The 25,543-nt window shown below is 39.6% G+C and overlaps 1 protein-coding gene across 1 annotated transcript in view; it reads left to right on the top strand.

Annotated features, from left to right (window-relative positions):
• The first annotated feature begins 3,016 nt into the window (after window positions 1-3,016).
• Window positions 3,017-25,543, top strand: part of cfap77 (cilia and flagella associated protein 77) — a 91,670-nt gene continuing 69,143 nt past the window's right edge. Inside the window, exon 1 of the mRNA XM_029722321.1 lies at window positions 3,017-3,625. The gene's annotated coding sequence lies outside the window, so the exon portion shown is untranslated. The remainder of the gene's footprint in view (window positions 3,626-25,543) is intronic.

The raw sequence follows: 25,543 nt of genomic DNA, 5'->3' as shown, positions 1-25,543 counted from the left end.
CGGAAGCTCTGGACTAGGAACTGTCGCCGGAAGCTCTGGACTGGGAATGCACACTGGAGGCCTGATGCGTGGGGCTGGCACAGGTGGCGCCAGACTGGTTACACGCACTTCAGGGCAAGTACGAGGAGCAGGCACAGGGCATGCTGAGCTGTGGAGGCGCACTGGAGGTCTGGAGCTTAGGGCTGGCACAATCCATCCTGGCTGGATGCTCACTTTAGCCCGGCAAGTGCAGGGCGCTGGCACAGGACGCACTGGGCTGTGAATGCGCATTGGAGACACCATGCGTATCACCGCAAAACATGGGGCCTGACAGGTCACACGCTCCCACAAGCGAGTGCGTGGAGGGGACACAGGACGTACCAGACTGGGGAGGCGCACTGAAGGCCAGATGCGTGAAACAGGTGCATATGACACTGGACTGGTGTCACGCTCCTCAGCACGCCGGCTCTGCAGCGCTCTCAATGCTAACACCTCTCACCGGAATCTTGCGTTGATTTCCTCACTCATCTCCCTGACTGGCTCTGGTTCACCCCTCAGCTCTCCACGGTAAGCACGAGGAGTTGGCTCAGGTCCCAAACCTGACTCCATCCAAACTCCCCGTGTGACCACCCCCAAAAAATGTTGGGGAGCTGCCTCTCGGGCTTCCGTCGTTGCCGTGCTAGTTCCTCGTATTGTCGCCGTTCCTCTCTCGCTGTCTCCGCCTGCTTGCCTTGATGGTATAACGCCTCGTAATATCGCCATTCTGCTCTCGCTGCTTCAATCTCCTCCTTAGGACGGCGATACTCCCCGGGCCTTGTCCAGGGTCCTGCCCCATCCAGGATTTCCTCCCAGGTCCAGTCCTCCTGACCACGCTGCTTGGTCCGTTGGTGATGGGAGATTCTGTCACGGCTGTCTGAAGAATGGGACCAAGGCGCAGCGTGTGTTTCGTTCCACATTTTATTTAAACTGTGAAACTATGCAAAACATACAAATAAACTCCTAAACAAAACAACAAACCGTGACAAAGAGGTGCAACATACACTTACTCAAAATTCAATCTCCCACAAACCCAGGTGGGAAAAACAACTACTTAAGTATGATCTCCAATTAGAGACAATGATGACCAGCTGCCTCTAATTGGAGATCATCCCCCCACCCCAAAAAAACATAGAAATACAGAAAGAAGAACATGACAACATAGAAAATCTAAACTAGACACAACCCCGTCACGCCCTGACCTACTCTACCATAGAAAATAAAAGCTTCTGTGGTCAGGACGTGACACCCAACTTCTTACAAATCCTTTAAATAATAGTCCTGTACAAGGTATTTCCATAGCTGGTAAAGAAATTATTACAAGCCAGCTGGCTAACAATACTACACTGTTTCTGAAAGATGCTAACCAAATTCCCATATTGATCAATGTGATACAATCCTTTTCCAAAGTGTCTGGTCTATATCTTAACATTAATAAATGTGAACTCATGGCTGTCAAAGATTGTGTGACACCTTCATATTATGTTATTCCAGTAAAAGAAGAACTTACATATTTAGGCAAAACCATTACAAAGGATCGGAAGCCTAGAGGCTTACTAAATTTCAACTCTCTTATTAAAAAAACCAAGAAGAAGCTAAATCAATGGCTACAGAGGGACTTATCTTTAAAAGGAAGAGTCCTAATAACCAAGGCTGAAGTTATCTCTAGACTAACATACAGTGGGGGAAAAAAGTATTTAGTCAGCCACCAACTGTGCAAGTTCTCCCACTTAAAAAGATGAGAGAGGCCTGTAATTTTCATCATAGGTACACTTCAACTATGACAGACTAAATGAGAAGAAAAAAATTTCCAGAAAATCACATTGTAAGATTTTTTATGAATTTATTTGCAAATTATGGTGGAAAATAAGTATTTGGTCAATAACAAAAGTTTATCTCAATACTTTGTTATATACCCTTTGTTGGCAATGAAACAGGTCAAACGTTTTCTGTAAGTCTTCACAAGGTTTTCACACACTGCTGCTGGTATTTTGGCCCATTCCTCCATGAAGATCTCCTCTAGAGCAGTGATGTTTTGGGGCTGTCGCTGGGCAACACGGACTTTCAACTCCCTCCAAAGATTTTCTATGGGGTTGAGATCTGGAGACTGGCTAGGCCACTCCAGGACCTTGAAATGCTTCTTACGAAGCCACTCCTTCGTTGCCCGGGCGGTGTGTTTGGGATCATTGTCATGCTGAAAGACCCAGCCATGTTTCATCTTCAATGCCCTTGCTGATGGAAGGAGGTTTTCACTCAAAATCTCACGATACATGGCCCCATTCATTCTTTCCTTTACACGGATCAGTCGTCCTGGTCCCTTTGCAGAAAAACAGCCCCAAAGCATGATGTTTCCACCCCCATGCTTCACAGTAGGTATGGTGTTCTTTGGATGGAACTCAGCATTCTTTGTCCTCCAAACACGACGAGTTGAGTTTTTACCAAAAAGTTATATTTTGGTTTCATCTGACCATATGACATTCTCCCAATCCTCTTCTGGATCATCCAAATGCTCTCTAGCAAACTTCAGACGGGCCTGGACATGTACTGGCTTAAGCAGGGGGACACGTCTGGCATTGCAGGATTTGAGTCCCTGGCGGCGTAGTGTGTTACTGATGGTAGGCTTTGTTAAGGTATAGATACAACATCCTGCTGAAACAAGGTTCGTATCGCTCTGTTGTTGAATGGACCAAAAGAGAAACAAATCTTTCCTACTGATGAGTCAACAGGGTCAACGGAAGGTGGGCTCTGAGGGTCAGGTCTTGACACATTCCTGAATAATAAAGCAACACCTGAGGGAATGGCATCGAAAACAATTGCAACCCAGACAGGAAGATCACGTCAGTGACTCAACCCACTCAAGTGACTTGTGTTCCCACATGTACTTCCTGTATTGATTTGTTGTTAATAAAAAATAAAAATAAAAGGGGGAAAGAAATTTGGGACACAAAAAGACCCAAACGGCGTTCCATAGTTCAAAGTCATTAGCCCCGTTATACTTTTGAGCATGAATATGGCTGAGGCGTCTAGAACGTTGACAACAATGGGAATGTCGCGACAATAGTGACGGAAGTGCAACAGACAGTTTGGTCAGAGATACTCAGAGTCGGGACTTTTGAGGAGTTGGGAAACCCCTTTGGAATCATATTAATGTAAGTTGCTCATGATGGGACAAGGAGAGCTGTCCTTCCAATAGTGAATGGGAGTCAACTGGGCGCCAGATCAAAAACCTAATATTAGCATTAATATCGTCAACAAGAACTACAACATTACAAATATTTTCCGAGTTGTGGGATAATTAACTCGTTCTCTGTATACTGTATAGCTTTGGAATTGTGACCTTATGTACTTTCGAGGAAAACAGGCAGGTTTCTTGACTCATACCCTGACTTTGAGAAGGGATTGCATGACGATTAGCTTAGCAACTACGTGACACAGCATGACAACGTGAACGCGATTGGTCTACAGTCTGCTAGCTTGACTGTTATATGTTCCTCCATTCATTGCCCAATGGGATTCCTACTTGTATTCTCTCCGGTTTGGTGTACACTTTTCGTCAATGTTTGGCGTCTCGTTTCCATAACAACATAAGATACCAACAGGAAGTAAAGAGGTATGTATGTCGTCGATTTCTTCATTTGTAAACTAGCTACAAAAAACTAAATTGCAGTTCTTGCCTCTGATATGAATAACGTTATATTATTTTGAACCTATGTAATTTGTAATGGTTTTCATCAGTTGTATAGTAACGTTGTTGACCCTGGCCTTAGCTGCTGCGATTTCTTGCTAGCTCTTGATCATAACCAAACCCAAACGGAATCTGCGGGGATTTCTTATATTTTCTGCGTCGATTTCTGCTGAAATTCAGCGGAAAGCTTTTTTTTGCCTCTAGGGTAGTAACATTATTTTATAACATGGCTTATGTGAATAAATGCTTAGATGACAATGAACCTACGGTTATCCTTCTACTAAAGCTCAGTCAAAAATAACCTCTACACAAACTCAACCTCTACAGTATATGATCCTTTTATCGTAAATATGATAGATAAATAAAGTGCAAATACAAATGATACATTGACAAATCCATCTATGAATAAATAAACGCCAAATAGTTTAGGTGAACCATTCTGTCTCTGTGTTTCATTCACCATATAACTATTGATTAATTATCAAATTGCCTCAAACCAAAACACAGAAAGAGTGGTAGAGTTGGTGGGTGTGACTGACATGCTTTTTAGTGCTCAATGCTATTATACTTTGCAATCAACAAAATTGTCATTTTTCTCTATAAGGCTCCTTCTATGCTGACTAAGTAGCATCTTATAATGTGAGAAACGTCTGCTGTGATATGGCCGTGTGGGAACACTAACCCTAACCCCATCAAGTGTGCATCAATTTAACCTTTTGTTTTTTGAAATTATTTTTGGGTTGATAAGGTCCTTATGGTTCCAAAACCGCACTGCAAGAAATGCATGTTAATATTCAGATTGAATGCCAGGGCTCTTAACAAAACTCCCCCGTACATAAGACGCCTTCGTATAATTTTGGCCCTGGTGGCACCAAATAATCAAAGGTCTGACTGCACAGAGATGCTTGGGAAAATGGTCACAACAGGGGACTAGCGTGTGTGTGGAACAACTTTTGAGCATCTTATGGTTGTTTGTGGGGGAAAGGGGTTGAGTGTGTGTGTGTGTGTCCCACATCTGTTGCTAGAGGGTAATATAGGATGAATCACAATAATTGTTTGCTAAAATAATAATTGCTTGTCATTTTTGTAATGGTAATCTTGGTTATAGGTAACAATCCTTTGCATGAACTGCCTGCATTATTACGCATATTATTTATTAATTATTGGAAATTAAGTTGTGTTGAAAAAGGAATGGGGAGGCGAAATATATTTCTCCCATGGGCAAAGTAATTCAAAAGGGGTGATGATATTAAGTAACCGTAATTTTGATCCGAATGTGCAAATAGTCCAAACAGATCCTCAAGGTAGATGGATGATTTTTAATATGTTATTAGGCCATAAACAGATCTGGCTCATTAATCTATACAGTCCAAATAATGATGATCCACGCTTCTTTGAAAATATGTATATTAATATATTAACCCTACAAGCAATACAAGTCTATATTATGGTGGGAGATTATAATACAGTTTTAAATACCTCTATGGACAGTGAATGAAATCACACTACAAACTATCACCCTCATGCACTTAACAAAATTACAAATATAGATATATTGGAACTAGTGGATATATGGAGGCTTAAATATCCTGACCTAGTGAAATATGCATGTGGCGGAGGCTCAATCAAGCTTGTTATCTTCACTACTTTCTTATGTCATTCTCTCCGGCACCAAAAGTTTAAAAAGTGTTGATAGGGGGCAGAATGCAGTCAGACCATCAAATATATTACTCTTGCAGAATTTCCACGTGGGCGAGGATATTGGAAATTTAATCAAAGCCTATTTGTTTTTAACTAGGATTGAATAATTTGTTACAGACTTTTTCTGACATTACATAGGCACAGCAGATCCCCTTATTGTATGGGACACTTAAATGTGCCTTTAGAGGCCATGGAATTCAATACTCCTCTCTAAAACAAAAGCAATTTAGATCAAAGGAGTCCATATTAACAAATTAACAAAGGAAATGGAAAGACTAACAGTACAGATAGATAGCAATAAAAACTGCCATAGAGGCTCAGAATAAGTAAGAGGAAAAACAAAAATAAATGGAGGAACTTATTCAAGACAGATCAAGTGTAATATATTATAAAAATAAAGCAAACTAGATGGAATATAGGGAAAAATGCACCAAATATTTTTTTTTATCTTCAACATAGAAATGCTACCAAAAATAATTCACTGAAACTTATTACAAATGACCCATGATTCACCAAACTATATTTTTAAAGACAAAGTAAAGTACTTTAAGCATATGTTTTCATTTGTCTCCTCTATCTCCACAAACCGACGCTAATTGTATGGATTTTTTGAAATTATTAATGATGTGAATTAACAGCTATTACAGAAAGATTAAAGTGAAGGCCAAATTACAGAAGAGGTACTTCTTGATGCAGTTAAAGCCTTTAAGTCTGTTAAGTCTGGGAAAACTCCAGGGCTGGATGGCATACCAGTGGAGGTATACCAAACTTTTTGTTGATATACTCAGAGGACCGTTATTAGCATGTTTTAACCACTCTTATATAAATGGTAGATTATTAGACACTCAACAAGGTGGTCTGATTTCATTATTACTGAAACGGGATCCAAGTGGTAAATATAAAGATCCAGTCCATTTTAAAAATTGGAGGCCCTGTCACGCGTGTCGAAAAGATTAGACCAAGGCGCAGCGGGTTGTGTGCTCATCATTATTTATTTATAAGTGAACAAGAAAAACAATATACAAGGAACGACAGTACGACAGTTTTGCAGGCTAAACTAACAGCAGTGCAAAGACAACTACCCACAAAGGGAGAGGTAAAAAAACAAGCTCCTTAAGTATGACTCTCAATCAGAAACAACGATGTACAGCTGTTCCTGATTGAGAGCCACACCAGGCAAACAAAGAAATACACAACATAGACAACCTAGAATACAAAACAAGAACATAAACCAAAAACCCCGGAACACATAAATACAACACCCCTCTAAGTACACACACACCCCGAACCATATAAAACAAATACCCCCTGCCACGTCCTGACCAAACTACAATAACCAATGACCCCTTATACTGGTCAGGACGTGACAGGCCCCTACTAGCAAAATTATAGCAAAATGCATAGAATTAAAAAGGTATTGTCGGATATTATTCATCCTAATCAGACAGGTTTTTTACATGGACGATACATTGTAGATAATGTAAGACAAGTACTGGAAAAAATAGAACACTAATAAATCTGGGAAACCAGGCCTTGTATGTATAGCTGACTTTGAAAAGGCTTTTGATAAAGTACGACTGGAATTTATATATAAATGCCTGGAATATTTCAATTTTGGAGAATCTCTTATAAAATGGGTTAAAGTTATGTATTGTAACCCTAGGTGTAAAATAGTAAATAATGGCTACTTCTCAGAAAGTTTTAAACTGTCAAGAGGAGTAAAACAAGGTTGTCCACTATCGGCATATCTATTTATTATTGCCATCAAAATGTTAGCTGTTTAAACCAGATCCAACAATAATATCAAGGGGTTTGAAATCCAGGGCTTAAAAACAAAGGTGTCATTGTACACTGATGATTCATGTTGTTTTCTTTTAAATCCACAATTTGGATCCCTCCACAGCCTCATAGAGGATCTAGATACTTGTTCTTCCTCTCTGGATTACAACCAAATGGTGATAAATGTACTATATTATGTATTGAATCACAAAAAATAATACTTTTACATTACCATGTAGTTTACCAATAAAATGGTCTGACAGCGATGTGGACATACTCAGTATACATATCCCGAAAGAAAGAAATGATCTCACTCCAATACATTTTCATGGAAAGTTAGCAAAAATAAAAAATTGATAAGATCTTGCTACCATGGAAAGGAAAATACCTATCTATTTGTGGAAAAATCACCCTGATTAACTCTTTAGTCATATCCCAGTTTACCTATTTGCTTATGGTCTTGCCTACACCTAGCGACCTGTTTTTTAAAAATTATATGAGCAAAATATATTCCATTTTATTTGGAATGGCAAGCCAGACAAAATTAAAAGGGCCTATTTATATAATGAATATGAATTTGGTGGGCAGAAATAATTAAATATTAAAGCATTAGACCTCTCACTAAAGGCGTCAGTTGAACTTAGTGAAAATAGTGAAAAATAAAAAAGTATACCAGTTTCATTTCAGGACCAAAGAGTTGACAACTGTGCCACTCAGCAAAAAAAGATGAACATTTGTATGAACATAACAAGATTCAACAACTGAGACATAAACTGAACACGTTTCACAGACATATGACTAACAGAAGTAATGTGTCCCTGAACAAAGGGGGGGGGTCAACAGAAACAGTCAGTATCTGGTGTGGCCACCAGCTGCATTAAGTACTGCAGTGCATCTCCTCCTCATCTCCTCCCCAGATTTGCCAGTTCTTGCTGTGAGATGTTACCACACTCTTCCACCAAGGCACCTGCAAGGTCCCGGACATTTCTGGAGGGAATGGCCCTAGCCCTGGAATTGAGATCCAGGTTCTTCACTGGCCATGGCAGAACACTGACATTCCTGCCTTGCAGGAAATCACGCACAGAACGAGCAGTATGGCTGGTGGCATTGTCGTGCTGGAGGGTCATGTCAGGATGAGCCTGCAGGAAGGGTACCACATGTTGGAGGAGGATTGTCTTCTCTGTAACGCACAGCGTTGAGATTGCCTGCAATGACAACAAGCTCAGTCCGATGATGCTGTGACACACCGCCCCAGACCAGGACGGATCTTTCACCTCCAAATCGATCCCGGTCCAGAGTACAGGTCTCGGTGTAACGCTCATTCCTTCGATGATAAATGCGAATCCGACCATCTCCCCTGGTGAGACAAAACCGCAACTCGTCATTGAAGAGCACTTTTTGCCAGGCATGTCTTGTCCAGCGACTGTGGGTTTGTGCCCATAGGCAACATTGTTGCCGGTGATGTCTGGTGAGGACCTGCCTTACAACAGGCCTACAAGCCCTCAGTCCAGCCTCTCTCAGCCTATTGCGGAATGTCTGAGCACTGATGGAGGGATTGTGCATTCCTGGTGTAACTCGAACCGTTGTTGTTGCCGTCCTCTACTTGTACCGCAGGTGTGTTTTTCGGATATACCGATCCTGTGCAGGTGTTGTTACACGTGGTCTGCCACTGCGAGGACGATCAGCTGTCCGTCCTGTCTCCCTGTAGCGCTGTCTTAGGCGTCTCACAGTACGGACATTGCAATTTATTGCCCTGGCCACATCTGCAGTCCTCATGCCTCCTTGCAGCATGCCTAATGCACGTTCCCACAGATGAGCAGGGACCCTGGGCATCTTTCTTTTGGTGTTTTTCAGAGTCAGTAGAAAGGCTTCTTTAGTGTCCCACGTTTTCATAACTGTGACCTTAATTGCCTACCGTCTGTAAGCTGTTAGTGTCTTAACGACTGTTCCACAGGTGTATGTTCATTAATTGTTTATGGTTCATTGAACAAGCATGGCAAACAGTGTTTAAACCCTTTACAATGAAGATCTGTGAAGTTATTTGGATTTTTACGAATTATCTTTTAAAGACAGGGTCCTGAAAAAGGGATGTTTCTTTTTTTGGTGAGTTTAGATTGCAAAATAGTTGGGAAGAGATGTCCGATGTTCCGATTCCATGGCACATGGTTTATGAACTGACACGCAAAGCAATGCCGGATTCACAACTTAGACATTTTCCATTTTCAGTTAGTATTTACAATTCTTGCAACCAATATAATGTTATATATATATATATATATATATATATATATATATATATATATATATATGGGGGATACAACCTTCACAGCTTTGCAGATTTTGCTGTGAAGAGACAGAGTCATTGGATCATTTATTTTGGCACTGTCCATATGTAGCTTGTTTTTGATGACAGGTCCAGGAATGGCTGAATAATTGTAACATTTACCTGGAGTTAACTCTGCAGACAGCACTACTGGGTGATTTGAAGAGTCATAGTCAGTCGATTAATAATATAATACTTTTATTAAAAATGTTTCTTTAATTTACAATCTGTAGAAACTATGAGAATAGAAGGGTTCAGAACTTTTGTGAAACATCACAGCACAGTAAGAAATAAAAAGGCAAATAGTAATCCAATATGGATGGTGTTGAGAGATAGATGGGAGGGGTTGAATGGAGCTGAAGGGTGGGACTAATAACAAAAAGATAACTAATGTAAAATATACTGTGTCCGTGAAATGAATATAGATTCAGAACTTTTGTGAAACAGCACAGTTAAAAAATATATGGCAAATAGAAATCAAACTGGATGGACATCGGCAATAGATGGGAGAGGTTGAGGGTAGAGGAAGGACAGGACTAAAAACAAACAAAATATAACTATTGTAATAGATTGTGTCCGTAAAATGTAGATAGTATGTATAAGCTGGAAGTAGAAGCCTAAGTGTTGTGTTGTTCATTAGTTTACTCCAATTAGGGGAGGGGTGGTAGTGTTGGTGGAAAATAATAAAGGAACATATATTTTTAAAAGATATGTGTGTATCTACCGTATCAGTCAAAAGTTTGGACATGCCTACTCATTCAAGGGTTTTTCTTAATTTGGACTATTTTCTACATTGTTTTGATGTCTTCACTATTATTCTACAAGGAAATAACACATGTAGTAACCAAAAAAGTGTTAAACAAATCCAAATATATTTTATTTTTGAGATTCTTCAAAGTAGCCACCCTTTGCCTTGATGACAGCTTTGCACACTCTTGACATTCTCTCAACCAGCTTCATGAGGTAGTCACCTGGAATACATTTCAATTAACTGGTGTGCCTTGTTCATTTGTGGAATTTCTTTCCTTAATGCATTTGAGCCAATCAATTGTGTTGTGACAAGGTAGGAGTGGTATACAGAAGATAGCCCTATTTGGTAAAAGACCAAGTCCATATTATGGCAAGAACAGCTCAAATAAGCGAAGAGAAACGACAGTCCATCATTACTTTAAGACATGAAGGTCAGTCAATCCGGGAAATTTGAAAGTGCAGTCGCACATGAGGACCGACACAGGAAAGGAAGACCCAGAGTTACCTCTGCTGCAGAGGATAAGTTCATTACAGTTACCAGCCTCAGATATTGCAGCCACAAATAAATGCTTCACAGTGTTCAAGTATCAGACACATCTCAAGATTAACTGTTCAGAGGAGACTGCGTGAATCAGGCCTTCATGGTCAAATTGCTGGAAAGAAACCACTACTAAAGGACACCAATGAGAAGAAAAGACTTGCTTGGGCCAAGAAACATCAGCAATGGATATCAGACCAGTGGAAATCTGTCCTTTGGTCTGATGAGTCCAAATTTGAGATTTTTGGTTCCAACCGCCGTGTCTTTGTGAGACGCAGAGTAGGTGAACGGATGATATCCCATGTGTGGTTCCCGCCGTAAAGTATGGAGGAGGAGGTGTGATGGTGCTTTTCTGGTGACACTGTTTGTGATTTATTTAGAATTCAAGGCACACTTAACCAGCCTTGCAAGGTTGGTTAAGTGTGGCTTGAATTCTAAATAAATGACAGTGTCACCAGAAAAGTACCATGACACCTCCTCCTCCATGCTTCACAGTGGCAACGACACATGCAGAGATAGTCCCACTAACCTCAAACCAGATGGGATAATAATTAGTTTTTCAACAGGACGGTGACCCAACACACCTCCAGGCTGTGTAAGGGCTATTTGACCAAGAAGGAAAGTAATGGAGTGCTGCATCAGATGACCTTGGCTCCTCAATCACCTGACCTCAACCCGATTGAGATGGTTTGGGATGAGTTGGACCGCAGAGTGAAGGAAAGGCAGCCAACAAGTGCTCTGCATATGTGGGAACTCCTTCAAGACTGTTCAAAAAGCTTTCGGGATGCACGATTTATTGGTGAACATGCCAACTGTATACAGTTGAAGTCGGAAGTTTACATACACTTAGGTTGGAGTCATTAAAACTCGTTTTTCAACCACTCCACAAATTTCTTGTTAACAAACTATAGTTTTGGCAAGTTGGTTAGGACATCTACTTTGTGCATGACACAAGTAATTTTTCCAACATTTGTTTACAGACAGATTATTTCACTTATAATTTACTGTATCACAATTCCAGTTGGTCAGAAGTTTACATACACAAAGTTGACTATGCCTTTAAACTGTCACAGTATCCAACGAAGGTGGCGCCCCTCCTCGGTTGGGCGGCGCTCGGTGGTCGTCGTCGCCGGCCTATTAGCTGCCACCGATCTATGTTTCTGTGTCTTTTGGTTTTGTCTGTCTATCCCGCACCTGTTTCGTGTCTGTCATTAGTGGGGGGTTATTTAGTGTGTATTTTCAGTTTGGGTTCTCGTGCGGGATTGTTTATTGTCCACGCAGGACAGTTGTGTGTGTGGCCTGTTTCGCTGGCCTGTATACGATTTATTGCCGGGCTGCGGCCCGTGCGCTTTTCTTCGTGTTTTCTTTTGGGAATGTGTTTTCCTGGCGGACTTATTTAAGCGCCCTGTGCCTTTCGGCTATTGTGTTTTGTTTACCGTGGCATTAAAACACTGTTGCTCCGGGCCTCTGTCTCCTGCGCCTGATTCCGCATTTCCACTGATCCTAGAATTCCGTGACATAAACAGCTTGGAAAATTCCAGAACAGGATGTCATGGCTTTAGAAGCTTCTGATAGGCTAATTGACATCATTTGAGTCAATTGGAGGTTTACCTGTGGATGTATTTCAAGGCCTACCTTCAAACTCAGTGCCTCTTTGCTTGACATCATGGTAAAATCAAAAGAAATCAGCCAAGGCCTCAGAAATTGTAGACCTCCACAAGTCTGGTTCATCCTTGGGAGTAATTTCCTAACGCCTGAAGGTACCACGTTCATCTGTACAAACAATAGTACGCAAGTATAAACACCATGGGACCACACAGCCATCATACCGCTCAGGAAGGAGAGGCGTTCTGTCTCCTAGAGGTGAACGTACTTTGGTGCGAAAAGTGAAACTCAATCCCAGAACAACAGCAAAGGACCTTGTGAAGATGCTGGAGGGAACAGGTACAAAATTATCTATTTCCACAGTAAAACGAGTCCTATATCAACATAACCTGAAAGGCCGCTCAGCAAGGAAGAAGCCACTGCTCCAAAACCGCCATAAAAAAGCCAGACTACGGTTTGCAACTGCACATGGGGACAAAGATGGTACTTTTTGGAGAAATGTCCTCTGGTCTGATGAAACAAAAATAGAACTGTTTGGCCATAATGACAATCGTTCTGTTTGGAGGAAAAAGGGGGAGCCTTGCAAGCCGAAGAACACCATCCCAACCGTGAAGCACGGGGGTGGCAGCATCATGTTGTGGGGGTGCTTTGCTGCAGGAGGGACTGGTGCACTTCACAAAATAGATGGCATCATGAGGAATGAAAATGATGTGGATATATTGAAGCAACATCTCAAGACATCATTCAGGAAGTTAAAGCTTGGTCGCAAATGGGTCTTCCAAATGGACAATGACCCCAAGCATACTTCCAAAGTAGCTTAAGGACAACAAAGTCAAGGTATTGGAGTGGCCATCACAAAGCTCTGACCTCAATCCTATAGAAAATTTGTGGGCAGAACTGAAAAAGCGTGTGCGAGCAAGGAGGCCTACAAACCTGACTCAGTTACACCAGCTCTGTCAGGAGGAATGGGCCAAAATTCACCCAACTTCTTGTGGGAAGCTTGTGGAAGGCTACCCAAAACGTTTGACCCAAGTTAAACAATTTAAAGGCAATGCTACCAAATACTAATTGTGTGTTTGTAAACTTCTGACCCACTGGGAATGTGATGAAAGAAATAAAAGCTGAAATAAATCATTCTCTCTACCATTATTCTGACATTTCACATTCTTCTAATAAAGTGGTGATCCTAACTGACCTAAAACAGTGAATTTTTACTAGGATTAAATGTCAGGAATTGTGAAGAACTGAGTTTGTATATATATATAAATGTTTATATATATATATATACATATATATATATATATATATATATATATATATATATATATATATATATATATATAGTTGAAGTCGGAAGTTTACATACACCTTAGCCAAATACATTTAAACTCAGTTTTTCACAATTCCTGACATTTAATCCTAGTAACAATTCCCTGTCTTAGGTCAGTTAGGATCACCACTTTATTTTAAGAATGTGAAATGTCAGAATAATAGTAGAGAGTAGAGAGGAATGTATATATATATATATATATATATACATATATATATATATATATATATATATATATATATATATATATATATATATATATATATATATATATACAGTCGTGGCCAAAGGTTTTGAGAATGACACAAATATTATTTTCCTTAAAGTCTCCTGCCTCAGTTTGTATGATGGCAATTTGCATATACTCCAGAATGTTATGAAGAGTGATCAGATGAATTGCAACTAATTGTAAAGTCCCTCTTTGCCATGCAAATGACCTGAATCCCCAAAAACATTTCCACTGCATTTCAGCCCTGCCACAAAGGGACCAGCTGACATCATGTCAGTGATTCTCTCTTTAACACAGGTGTGAGTGTTGACGAGGACAAGGCTGGAGATCACTCTGTCATGCTGATTGAGTTCGAATAACAGACTGGAGGCTTCAAAAGGAGGGTGGTGCTTGGAATCATTGTTCTTCCTCTGTCAATCATGGTTACCTGCAAGGAAACACGTGCCGTCATCGTTGCTTTGCCCAAAAAGGGCTTCGCAGGCAAGGATATTGCTGCCAGTAAGATTGCACCTAAATCAACCAGTTATCGGATCATCAGGAACTTCAAGGAGAGCGGTTCAATTGTTATGAAGAAGGCTTCAGGGTGCCCAAGAAAGTCCAGTAAGCGCCAGGACCGTCTCCTAAAGTTGATTCAGCTGCGGGATCGGGGCACCACCAGTACAGAGCTTGCTCAGGAATGGCAGCAGGCAGGTGTGAGTGCATCTGCACGCACAGTGAGGCGAGGACTTTTGGAGGATAGACTAGTGTCAAGAAGGGCAGCAAAGAAGCCACTTCTCTCCAGGAAAAACATCAGGGACAGACTGATATTCTGCAAAAGGTACAGGGATTGGACTGCTGAGGACTGGGGTAAAGTCATTTTCTCTGATGAATCCGCTTTCCGATTGTTTGGGGCATCTGGAAAAATGCTTGTCCGGAGAAGACAAGGTGAGCGCTACCATCAGTCCTGTGTCATGCCAACAGTAAAACATCCTGAGACCATTCATGTGTGGGGTTGCTTCTCAGCCAAGGGAGTGGGCTCGCTCTCAATTTTGCCTAACACAACAATAAATAAAGAATGGTACCAACACATCCTCCGAGAGCAACTTCTCCCAACCATCCAGGAACAGTTTGGTGACAAACAATGCATTTTCCAGCATGATGGAGTACCTTGCCATAAGGCAAAAGTGATAACTAAGTGGCTCGGGGAACAAAACATCGATATTTTGGGTCCATGGCCAGGAAACTCCCCAGACCTTAATCACATTGAGAACTTGTGGTCATTCCTCAAGAGGCACGTGGACAAACAATAACCCACAAATTCTGACAAACTCCAAGCATTGATTATGCAAGAATGGGCTGCCATCAGTCAGGATGTGGCCCAGAAGTTAATTGATAGCATGCCAGAGCGCATTGCAGAGGTCTTGAAAAAGAAGGGTCGACACTGCAAATATTGACTCTTTGCATCAACTTCATGTAATTGTCAATAAAAGCCTTTGACGCTTATGAAATGCTTGTAATTATACTTCAGTATTCCATAGTAACATCTGACAAAAATATCTAAAGACACTGAAGCAGCAAACTCTGTGAAAATGTATATTTGTGTCATTCTCAAAACTTTTGGCCACGACTGTGTGTGTGTGTGTGTGTATATATATATATATATATATATATATATATATATATATATATATATGTATGTATATATATATGTATATGTATAGCTTGTCGCGTCATATCCTAGAAGACTCGAGGCTGTAATCGCTGCCAATGTTGCTTCAACAAAGTACTGAGGAAAGGGTTTGAATACTTATGTAAATGTGATATTTCATTTTTTTTAATACATTTGCAATTCTTTATTTTTTAACTGTTTTTGCTTTGTCATTATTGTCATAGTCCGTGTATGTAGGTGAAAACAGAGTGGTTAAATTTTTTTATTTTTTATTTCCAAAACGAACTCCAAAACCCATGTAGAAAATAATCCGGGTAAACAATAACCCGTCGCACACCGATACATAAACAACACGTATATAACATAACAAACAATCACCGACAGAGAAATGAGGGGAAGCAGAGGGTTAAATACACAACATATAATTACTGGGATATGAAACAGGTGTGTAAAGAGACCAGACAAAACCAATGGAAAATGAAAAACCGATCAATGGTGGCTAGAAGACCGGTGACGTCGACCGCCGAACACCACCCGAACAAGGAGGGGCATCAACTTTGGTAGAAGTTGTGACAATTATGGGGTATTGTGTGTAGATTGATGAGGAAAACAAAACAATTTAATACATTTTAGAATAAGGCTTTAAAATAACAATGTGGAAAAAGTCAAGGGGCCTAAATACTTTCCAAATGCACTGTATGTACCAATTGTGTACACATCTTAAATAAGTTATTATATGTTTTTGTATGTACTGCAAGTGTTACCGGCCTCAGTCTGTAGCTGAGGTGGCCTGTAATAGTAAAAAGAACAGACACAAGTTTACGTCTGCAAAGTTCTGGCGTTTTCTTTATTCTGAAGAATGTCTTTTTTCTCTTGTTCATTTGTCTATTTTCTTGTTCGTACTTTTAAAACAGTCACATCAAACAAGTGCACACTTTAAATTACACAACACAAATGCACTTTACCTAAAGGAGAATTCAAAAATGGCCCACAAATAACCTTGTCTTACTGTATGATTTCACATGAAAACTAAAATGTATTTCACATTCATACAATAGAAACACTTGATGAAGACAAAAATAACTGAATGTTTTTCTACATACTGCTACCAATATGCAAAACTGACAACAATACATTCAGCTTTAAGATAGTGGCACCTCCGTAAAATCGTGTCTCTCTCATACACCCGGATGAGCGTATGCGGCCAGTTTACCAGCTAGTGAGCACAATTTTACTCAAAACCAATAACATGTAAAACGAACTCAGAAATCCCTAACAAATGGATTCTTTATAAAATCTCTGACAAAATCCAGTACAAGTAAGCTACTCAGTAAACATAGTCTCTGTGACTTGTGAATCGTTTTTACCTCAGCTAGCATCAAGCTAACATATACTCTCACTCATTGTAAGTCACGTTCTTCTCTCACTCAGTTCGACACAGAACCTTTCCTAACTTGATAATACCTTGACAAAGTTGTTAAATAGCATGTCATTACATATTATTTCGATATTAGAACGTTTGGTAGTTCTGTTACATACCCGTGATAGTAATAAGAACGGACACAAGTTTGCGTCTGCAAAGTTCTGGCGCTTTCTTTATTCTGAAGAATGGTGCGCTTGGCCAGAACTTGCTGTTTCTCCTACTACCACAGTGCAACAGCACCATCTATTGGCCTGATCGACCACTAATGCGTGTAGAATATACAATTTAGATTAATTAAGACAAATACATAAACAAATTCATTACAAAAAATTATAATAAAGGGGTGTCTGTTTTTAGGGACATTGTTTTCAACCCATTACACAAGCGACGTGTGTTAATGTTCAGATTGAGCCTCAGTGCTCTTAACAAAACTCCCCCGTTCAGGAGACGCCTTCGTCCAATAACTCTTATGTGTAATATAATAGAACTGAGAGTCAAGGTCTGAACCAGGAACATGGCAATCAATCATCACAGTGGTTCTCAACCTGGGATAGCTAGATCTATGTACTACTCCTGGGGGTTTATTCACAGGGGGTACTTTATAAAGATTAATAAGAACAGGTCTCATGATTTGTGCACATGAGCGGTAGGCTACTTCAAGCAGAGCAAAATGTGATTACAGTAACCCCAAAAAACTGAAAACCACTTTTTTCAGACTCAGTCAGGCCTTTGATGGAAGTGTGCCCCTATTCTCATTGGGGTTTGTAAGTGGGCCACTTCATAATTGAGAGTATCTTAATGTAGGCCTAATCTCCCTACATAAGAGTGCACTGTGGTCTGCAGTGGGTCTGTAGTGGGTCCAACTCCAGCTGTACTCCCTCAGTCAATTAGAGTAAGGTGAAGTTCCCCCTACGCTGATCTTGGGTCAGTTTTGCATTTCCCACACTAATGGTTAAAGGTGCAATGCAGATGTTTTTATCTCAATATCCAATCATTTCTGGGTAACAATTAAGCATCTTACTGTGATTGTTTTCAATTAAAATGGTCAAAAAGAGAAGAAAAAAAATCTTTCTTAAGCAAGAATTTTGTTTGGACTTTCTGGGAGTGGGGAGGGAAAAACTGAAAACTAGCTGTTATTGTCAGAGGGGTTTGGAACGCTGTTTCTTATTAGTCTGTTAACAGGGTTGGGTATTTTAATTTCTAAATGTAATCTGTTAAAGTTACTAGTTACCTGTCCAAAATTGTAATCAGTAATGTAACTTTTTTGTATTACCCAAACTCCGTAATCTGATTTACTTTCGGTTACTTTTAGAATACTTTCCCTTTAAGAGGCATTAGAAGAAGACAAAAATTAATATTACCAATTGAACGACATCTATTGCAGGATAAATCAATGCTAGAATTTACATTGCTGGCCAGGAAATGGATGTTGCGTTTTACTTTATGGGTTATATAGGCTTCTTCTAACCCATTGCTTTATACTTCAATACAGATGATAATACGACTAGGCTATATCTTTACATTAAAAACCAAAGTCTGTCATATTTCCAGTCAATCCAATTAATTTAATACCCCTTCATTTTCAAGAATAGGACTTTTGATTAGACAAATTGTTTTACCTGAGCATAACCCTAAAATTAAGGACTTGTTAGACTACTCTGTTGTTTATGATTTTGTTATTTTGGAGGACTGATTGGCCTCATTGCTTCAAGTTGAAAAATAAATGCTGCTCTCATGCATGGAATGGCATGCAGGGCTCAACATTAACGCTTTTTCTCTTGTCCAGGACAAGTAAAAAAATGTTGGACAAGAAGAATATAGATTTAAGTTGTCTGAATGGAAAAGTACATTTTTTTAATTACGAAAATCACAATATGAAACAATTACTCCTATCAGAATTGGATCAGAGAGGCCAACATTGGAATAATATTCAAATCTATTTTTAATGTACATAAATAAAAAAGCCTACACGTCAAAGTGTAGTTGGTATGCGTATTAGATACAGTCTCATGTCCAAACCAATGCTGACATGAGGAAGACGCCAGAAAATGGCAAACTTTAATGAGGCTTAATTACGTAAAAATACGCTAAGTGCCAGTCATGTTTGACAAATATAAAGGCATGATTCTGTCGACATACTTGAAGCACGGTTCGTTCAGATCAAATGGCGACGAGAGCTGAGAGTGAAGGACAGTGCCTGTTACAGCACATCACCCACCTTGAATCTGAGCGGAGGCGCTTTGAAACTATTTAACCATAAATGTCAATGTTTAAAACCTGGATGTTTTATGTCATTTTATGAAGCATATCTTACCTTATTTCAAAGTAGCCTAGCCAAAATATGGTCACAGAAGTATTTTGGGAATTATTTAAACACCTCAAGTTTTCTCTAGTTCTATTGGTTTACAAATCAACATTTGTTTATTGTCCAGCAGCAAAAGGCATAATCCTAGTCATATTAGTAACCCATGCAAGTTGATACATCTTTAGTTCTCCCCTCTTTCTTAATTTTTAACCAATACTTTCCTCTCTGTCACATGAAACCGTTAGTGCAGTGGGCTTTTGAGAACAGTGTTTTCCCACTAATTGCATTTTTGAACATTCACGCATAGTTTACAGCCATGTACGCATTGTTGAGCTTTATAATATGAAGAAATAAAACTTTAGCAACATTTAAAGCTAAATGGTCTGATCTGTTGCACCAGCTTCATTGCTTTTTTACATTTTTTAATGTGTAGTGGTTGTTTAAATTTTGGATCTGTTGTCCGAGAACTGTCCCAGATTCTGTTTTTAACCGTCGGCAAGACATATTTTTTATTATCCCAGAGAAGGAGGGAATTATTTGATAAAATACATAAAAAGTGTTTGGTTTTAATTGTAATGTTGCAATCTTTTATGGGCTACTAAGGGTGGGCAACCATCTTCCAGGATAGCCTTAAAGGGCCAGTGTTGTATTTTGAGACAGACTTAACTATGCAAAGAAGCCAATAGGCACAGTGTGCCCTACATTTTTGTCTGATTCTCTACGGTCAAAAAATATAGTGATACGTTTTATTTTGTAAAGTGGTTACTATATCATACAATGATATAAAAATGGTGTTACAGACCGTTAACATTTTTTGGGACAAGTAAATCTGTCCTACTTATCCATGGCTAACAAAGTTAATGTCAAGCACTGGCAGGCTTTGAGCACTATCAACAAGTGCATTTGCATCTGTCACCATATCTATTTGTTATGGCCATCGAAATGCTAGCTATTAAAATCAGATCCAATAACAACAACATTAGAGGATTAGAAATCCATGGCTTAAAAACAAAGGTGTTCACGTATGCCGATGACTCAAGTTTTATGTTAAGTCTGCAAGCTAAATCCCTGCAATGTCTCATTAAAGATCTAGATAACTTTTCTGTACCCTCTGGACTAAAACCTAATTATGATGAGTGTACAATATTTCGTATTGGATCCTTAAAAAATAAAACTTTTACATTACCTAGCAGCTTACCTATAAAATGGGCTGATGGTGAAGTAGACATAGTCGGTATTCATATCACAAAATATATAAATATGCTCTCTACAATGAATTTCAATAGAAAACTTGTAAAAATAGACAAGATCCTGCAACCATGGAGAGGTAAATACCTGTCTATTTATGGAAAAATTGCCCTGATTAACTCCTTAGTCATATCTCAGTTTACTCACTTACTTATGTCGCTGCCTACTCCTGAAGATTAGTTTTTCAAATCATATGAGCAACAAATATTTCGATTTATCTGGGATGCTAAACCAGACAAAATAAAACGAGCCTATCTATATAATGAATATGAATTGGGTGGGTTGAGATTATTAAATATAAAAGCACTAAACCTCTCTCTAAAAGCTTCACTCATTCAAAAGTTTTATTTGAACCCTAAATGGTTCTCAAGTAGATTAACAAGAAAAGCTCATCCATTGTTTAAAAATGGCCTTTTTGCCTTTGTGCAGATTGCCATGTCTCATTTTCGATTAATTGAAAATAATACTTTTTTCAAAGTATCTGTCTTTTTCAAACAAGCATTGCAGAGCTGGCTACAATTTCTATTTCATCCCCCTGAAAAGATAGAACAAATATTATGGCTGAACTCAAATGTGCTGGTTGATAAAATACCTGTATTTATGGGAAATATGTTCGAAAAGGGTATTTTGATCTAAACTCTACCATTACCATTTACAATATAATTTATGTCCCTCATGGAGTTATCATAATTGTCCGGGAAGGTCTGCTCAATCCAAGAGTACAACCAATTGATTACAGCATTGCCCCAAAAATGGAGGAGGCGGGTGGCAGCGGGAGGAGGTAGGGAACTGGTCTGTATGTACATGTAATAGTGCCAGACATGCACACAAACATATAAACTAGGCATTGCTGTTATGATTTCAGTTGTCCTTGATGTCCTTTTGTTTTAAATGTATTCATTTGTAAAAAAATAATAATTTTTAAATGGCATTGTTGTTTGCTGTTTTCTTCTGTCTTTTACTTTTTTCTCTTTAGTTCAGATCTCTTGGTTGTTGGTGCATTGGGGGGGTTCTTGGGGGTGGGGAATGGAATTAATTGTACTTTTTTTCTTCTGGGGGGGACGACTGTGGCAGGGGTCTCGAATGGTTGAGGGACAGCTATTGGGGAACTGTGGGGGGATCTTGGAGGGTTCGGGTTTCACAAGATTGTGATCATGAAAAAGGAAACTATGACATATATTTTATAACACTATCATGCACACGCACCCTCACACTTAAGGATGGCTCTGTTGCGGAAAGACTGATACATGTTTGTTAGTCTTGATGCTGTATTGTTTGTCCTTCATGTTCTAATACTTTAACCTCTAGAGGATACAATCCCGCTAAAGGGATTGGTTGGACAACAGCCAGTGAGATAGCACAGCACGAAATTCAAAACAAAATAATAATAAGTATTATACGGCATTTTAACGATACTCTACTCGTTAATCCAATCACATTGTCCGATTTCAAAAAGGCTTTACGGTGAAAGCAAAACATTAGATTATTTTAGCATAGCACCTTAGCAAAAAAAAAGCTATTTTCCAAGCACGGATAGCCATCGCAAAACCAGATATACAGCTAAAATTAAGCACTAACCTTTGACAATCTTCATCAGATGACCCTCCTAGGACATCATGTTAGACAATACATGCATTTTTTGTTCGATCAAGTTTATATTTATATCCAAAAACCCAATTTTTACATTGGCGCGTGACGTTCAGAAAATGTTTTCTCCCCATAACCCTCCGGTGAATAGGCACATTTAATTTACAGAAGAACTCATAAACGTTGACAAAATTTATAACAATTATTTAAAGATTTAGAGATAATCTACTCCTTTATGCAACCACTTTGTCAGATTTCAAAATAACTTTACGGAAAAAGCACATTGTTCAATATTCTGAGTACAGAACTTAGCCTTCAATGCTAAGCTATACAGTCAGCCTACAACCACAGCGTCAACAAATCTCAAAAAATATGTTTGAAATATTTACTTACCTTTGCTGATCTTCGGCAGAATGCACTCGGATGGGCACCCACTTCCACAAGAAATGTTCATTTGTTCTGCAAAGTCCATCATTTATGTCCAAATACATCCGTTTTGTTGACCCATCCAGAACACTTTACAATGCCATGTGGCGTGGACGCAAATCCATAGACGAAATGTTCAAAGTTCCATTACTGTTTGTAGAAACACGTCAAACAATGTTTACAATCAATCCTTTAGCGTATTTTTTACGTAAAATTGTGTTAATTTTACAACCGGGCAATAGGTATTCATCCCAGAAGAAAAATAAAAAAACAACTAAGTCACGTGCACGTGCATCATAAGACACCTGTCCTCAGACTGGTCAGTGATTGACTGAGCCACAATTTTCTGCCCGGTAACAGGTGACGGTTGAAACCATCCACCTGACAGGTGTGGCATATCAAGATGCTGATTACACAGCATGATCATTACACATGTGCACCTTATGCTGGGCGCAGTAAAAGGCCACTTTAAAATATGCAGTTTTGTCACGCAGACGTCTCAAGTTTTGAGGGAGCGTGCAATTGGCATGCTGGCTGCAGGAATGTCCACCAGAGCTGTTGCCAAATAATTGAATGTACATTTTTCTACCGTAAGCCGCCTCCAACGTCATTTTAGAGAATTTGGCAGTCTGTCCAACCGGCCTCACAACCACAGACCACATGTAACCACGCCAGCCCAGGACCTCCACATCCGGCATCTTCACCTGCAGGATCGTCTGAGACCAGCCACCCGGACAGCTGTTAAAACTGTGGGTTTGCACAACCAAACAATTTCGACACAAACTGTCAGAAATTGTCTCAGGTTAGCTCACCTGCCTGCTCGTCATCCTCACCAGGGTCTATACCTGACTGCAGTTTGGCTTCGTAAACGACTTAAGTGGGCAAATGCTCACCTTCGATGGCCACTGGCACGCTGGAGAAGTGTGCTCTTCACGGATGAATCCCAGTTTCAACTGTACCGGGCAGATGGCGTCGTGTGGGTGAGCAGTTTGCTGATGTCAGCGTTGTGAAAACAATGCCCCATGGTGGCAGTGGGGTTATGGTATGGACAGGCATAAGCTACGGACAACTAACACAATTGCATTTTATCGATGGCAATTTGAATGCACAGAGATACCGTGACGAGAGCTGAGGCACATTGTCATGTCATTCATCCGCCGCCATCACCTCATGTTTCAACATGATAATGCATGGCCCCATGTCACAAGGATCTGTACACAATTCCTTGAAGCTGAAAAAGTCCCATTTCTTCCATGGCCTGCATACTCACCAGACATGTCACCCGTTGAGCATGTTTGGGATGCTTTGGATCGACGTGTATGACATCGTGTTCTAGTCCCCGCCAATATCCAGCAACTTCACAAAGCCATTGAAAAGTCGGACAACATTCCACAGGCCACAATCAACAGCCTGATCAACTCTATGCAAAGGAGATGTGTTGCGCTGCGTGAGGAAAATGGTGGTCACACCAGATACTAACTGGTTTTCTGATCCACTCCCCTACCTTTTTAAGAAGTTATCTGTGACCAACAGATGCATATCTGTATTGTGAAATCCAGTCATGTGAAACCCATAGATTAGGGCCTAATTTATTTATTTTAATTGACTGATTTCCATATAGGAACTGTAACTCACTAAAATCTTTGAAAGCATTTAGGCAGTCTTTTCAAATAACTCTTACACTAAAACGGCATTATCATTTTCACAATTTCACAATATTATTCCAACCTCATAGTGTGGAAATATACAGTACCAGTCAAAAGTTTGGACACACCTACTCATTCAAGGGTTTTTCTTTATTTTTACTATTTTCTACATTGCAGAATAATAGTGAAGATATCAGAACTATGAAATAACACATATGGAATCATTTAGTAACCAAAAAGTGTTTAACAAATCAAAATATATTTTATATTTTTCAAAGTAGCCACCCTTTGCCTTGATGACAGCTTTGCACACTCTTGGAATTCTCTCAACCAGCTTCATGAGGTAGTCACCTGGAATGCATTTCAATTAACAGGTGTGCCTTGTTTAAAGTTAACATGTTGAATTTCTTTCCTTCTTAATGCATTTGAGCCAATCAGTTGTGTTGTGACAAGATAGGGGTGGTATACAGAAGATAGCCCTCTTTGGTAAAAGACTGAGTCCATATTATGGCATGAACAGCTCAAATAAGCAAAGAGAAACGACAGTCCATCATTACTTTAAGACATGAAGGTCAGTCAATCTGGAAAATTTCAAGAAATGTTAAAGTTTCTTCAAGTGCAGTCGCAAAAACCATCAAGCGCTATGATGAAACTTGCTCTCATGAGGACCGCCACAGGAAAGGAAGACCCAGAGTTACTTCTGCTGCAGAGGATAAGTTCATTAGAAATGAAATGGCAGCCCAAATAAATGCTTCACAGAGTTTAAGTAACAGACACATCTCAACATCAACTGTTCAGTGGAGACTGAGTGAATCAGGCCTTCATCAAAATCAAATCAAATTTTATTGGTCACATACACATGTTTAGCAGATGTTATTGCGGATGTAGCGAAATGCTTATGTTTCTAGCTCTGACAGTGCAGTAATATCTAAAAAGTAATATCTAACAATTTCACAACATATTCCAAAAGGAATGAAATTGAGAATATATAAATATATGGACGAGCAATATCAGAGCAGCATAGACTAAGATACAGTAGAATAGAATATAGTATATACATATAAGATGAGTAATGCAAAATATATAAACATTATTAAAGTGACTAGTGTTCCATTTATTAAAGTGGCCAGTGATTTCAAGTCTATGTATATAGGCAGCAGCCTCTAATGTGCTAGTGATGGCTATTTAACAGTCTGATGGCTTTGAGATAGAAGCTGTTTTTCAGTCTCTTGGTCCCAGCTTTGATGCACCTGTACTGACCTCGCCTTCTGGATGATAGTGGGGTGAACAGGCAATAGCTCGGGG

Source organism: Salmo trutta, chromosome 29 (genome assembly GCF_901001165.1).
Source record: "Salmo trutta chromosome 29, fSalTru1.1, whole genome shotgun sequence".
NCBI classification, from domain to species: Eukaryota; Metazoa; Chordata; class Actinopteri; order Salmoniformes; family Salmonidae; genus Salmo; species Salmo trutta.
The sequence above is the reverse complement of the archived record's forward strand: the minus strand, read 5'-3'. Positions and strand labels throughout refer to the sequence as shown.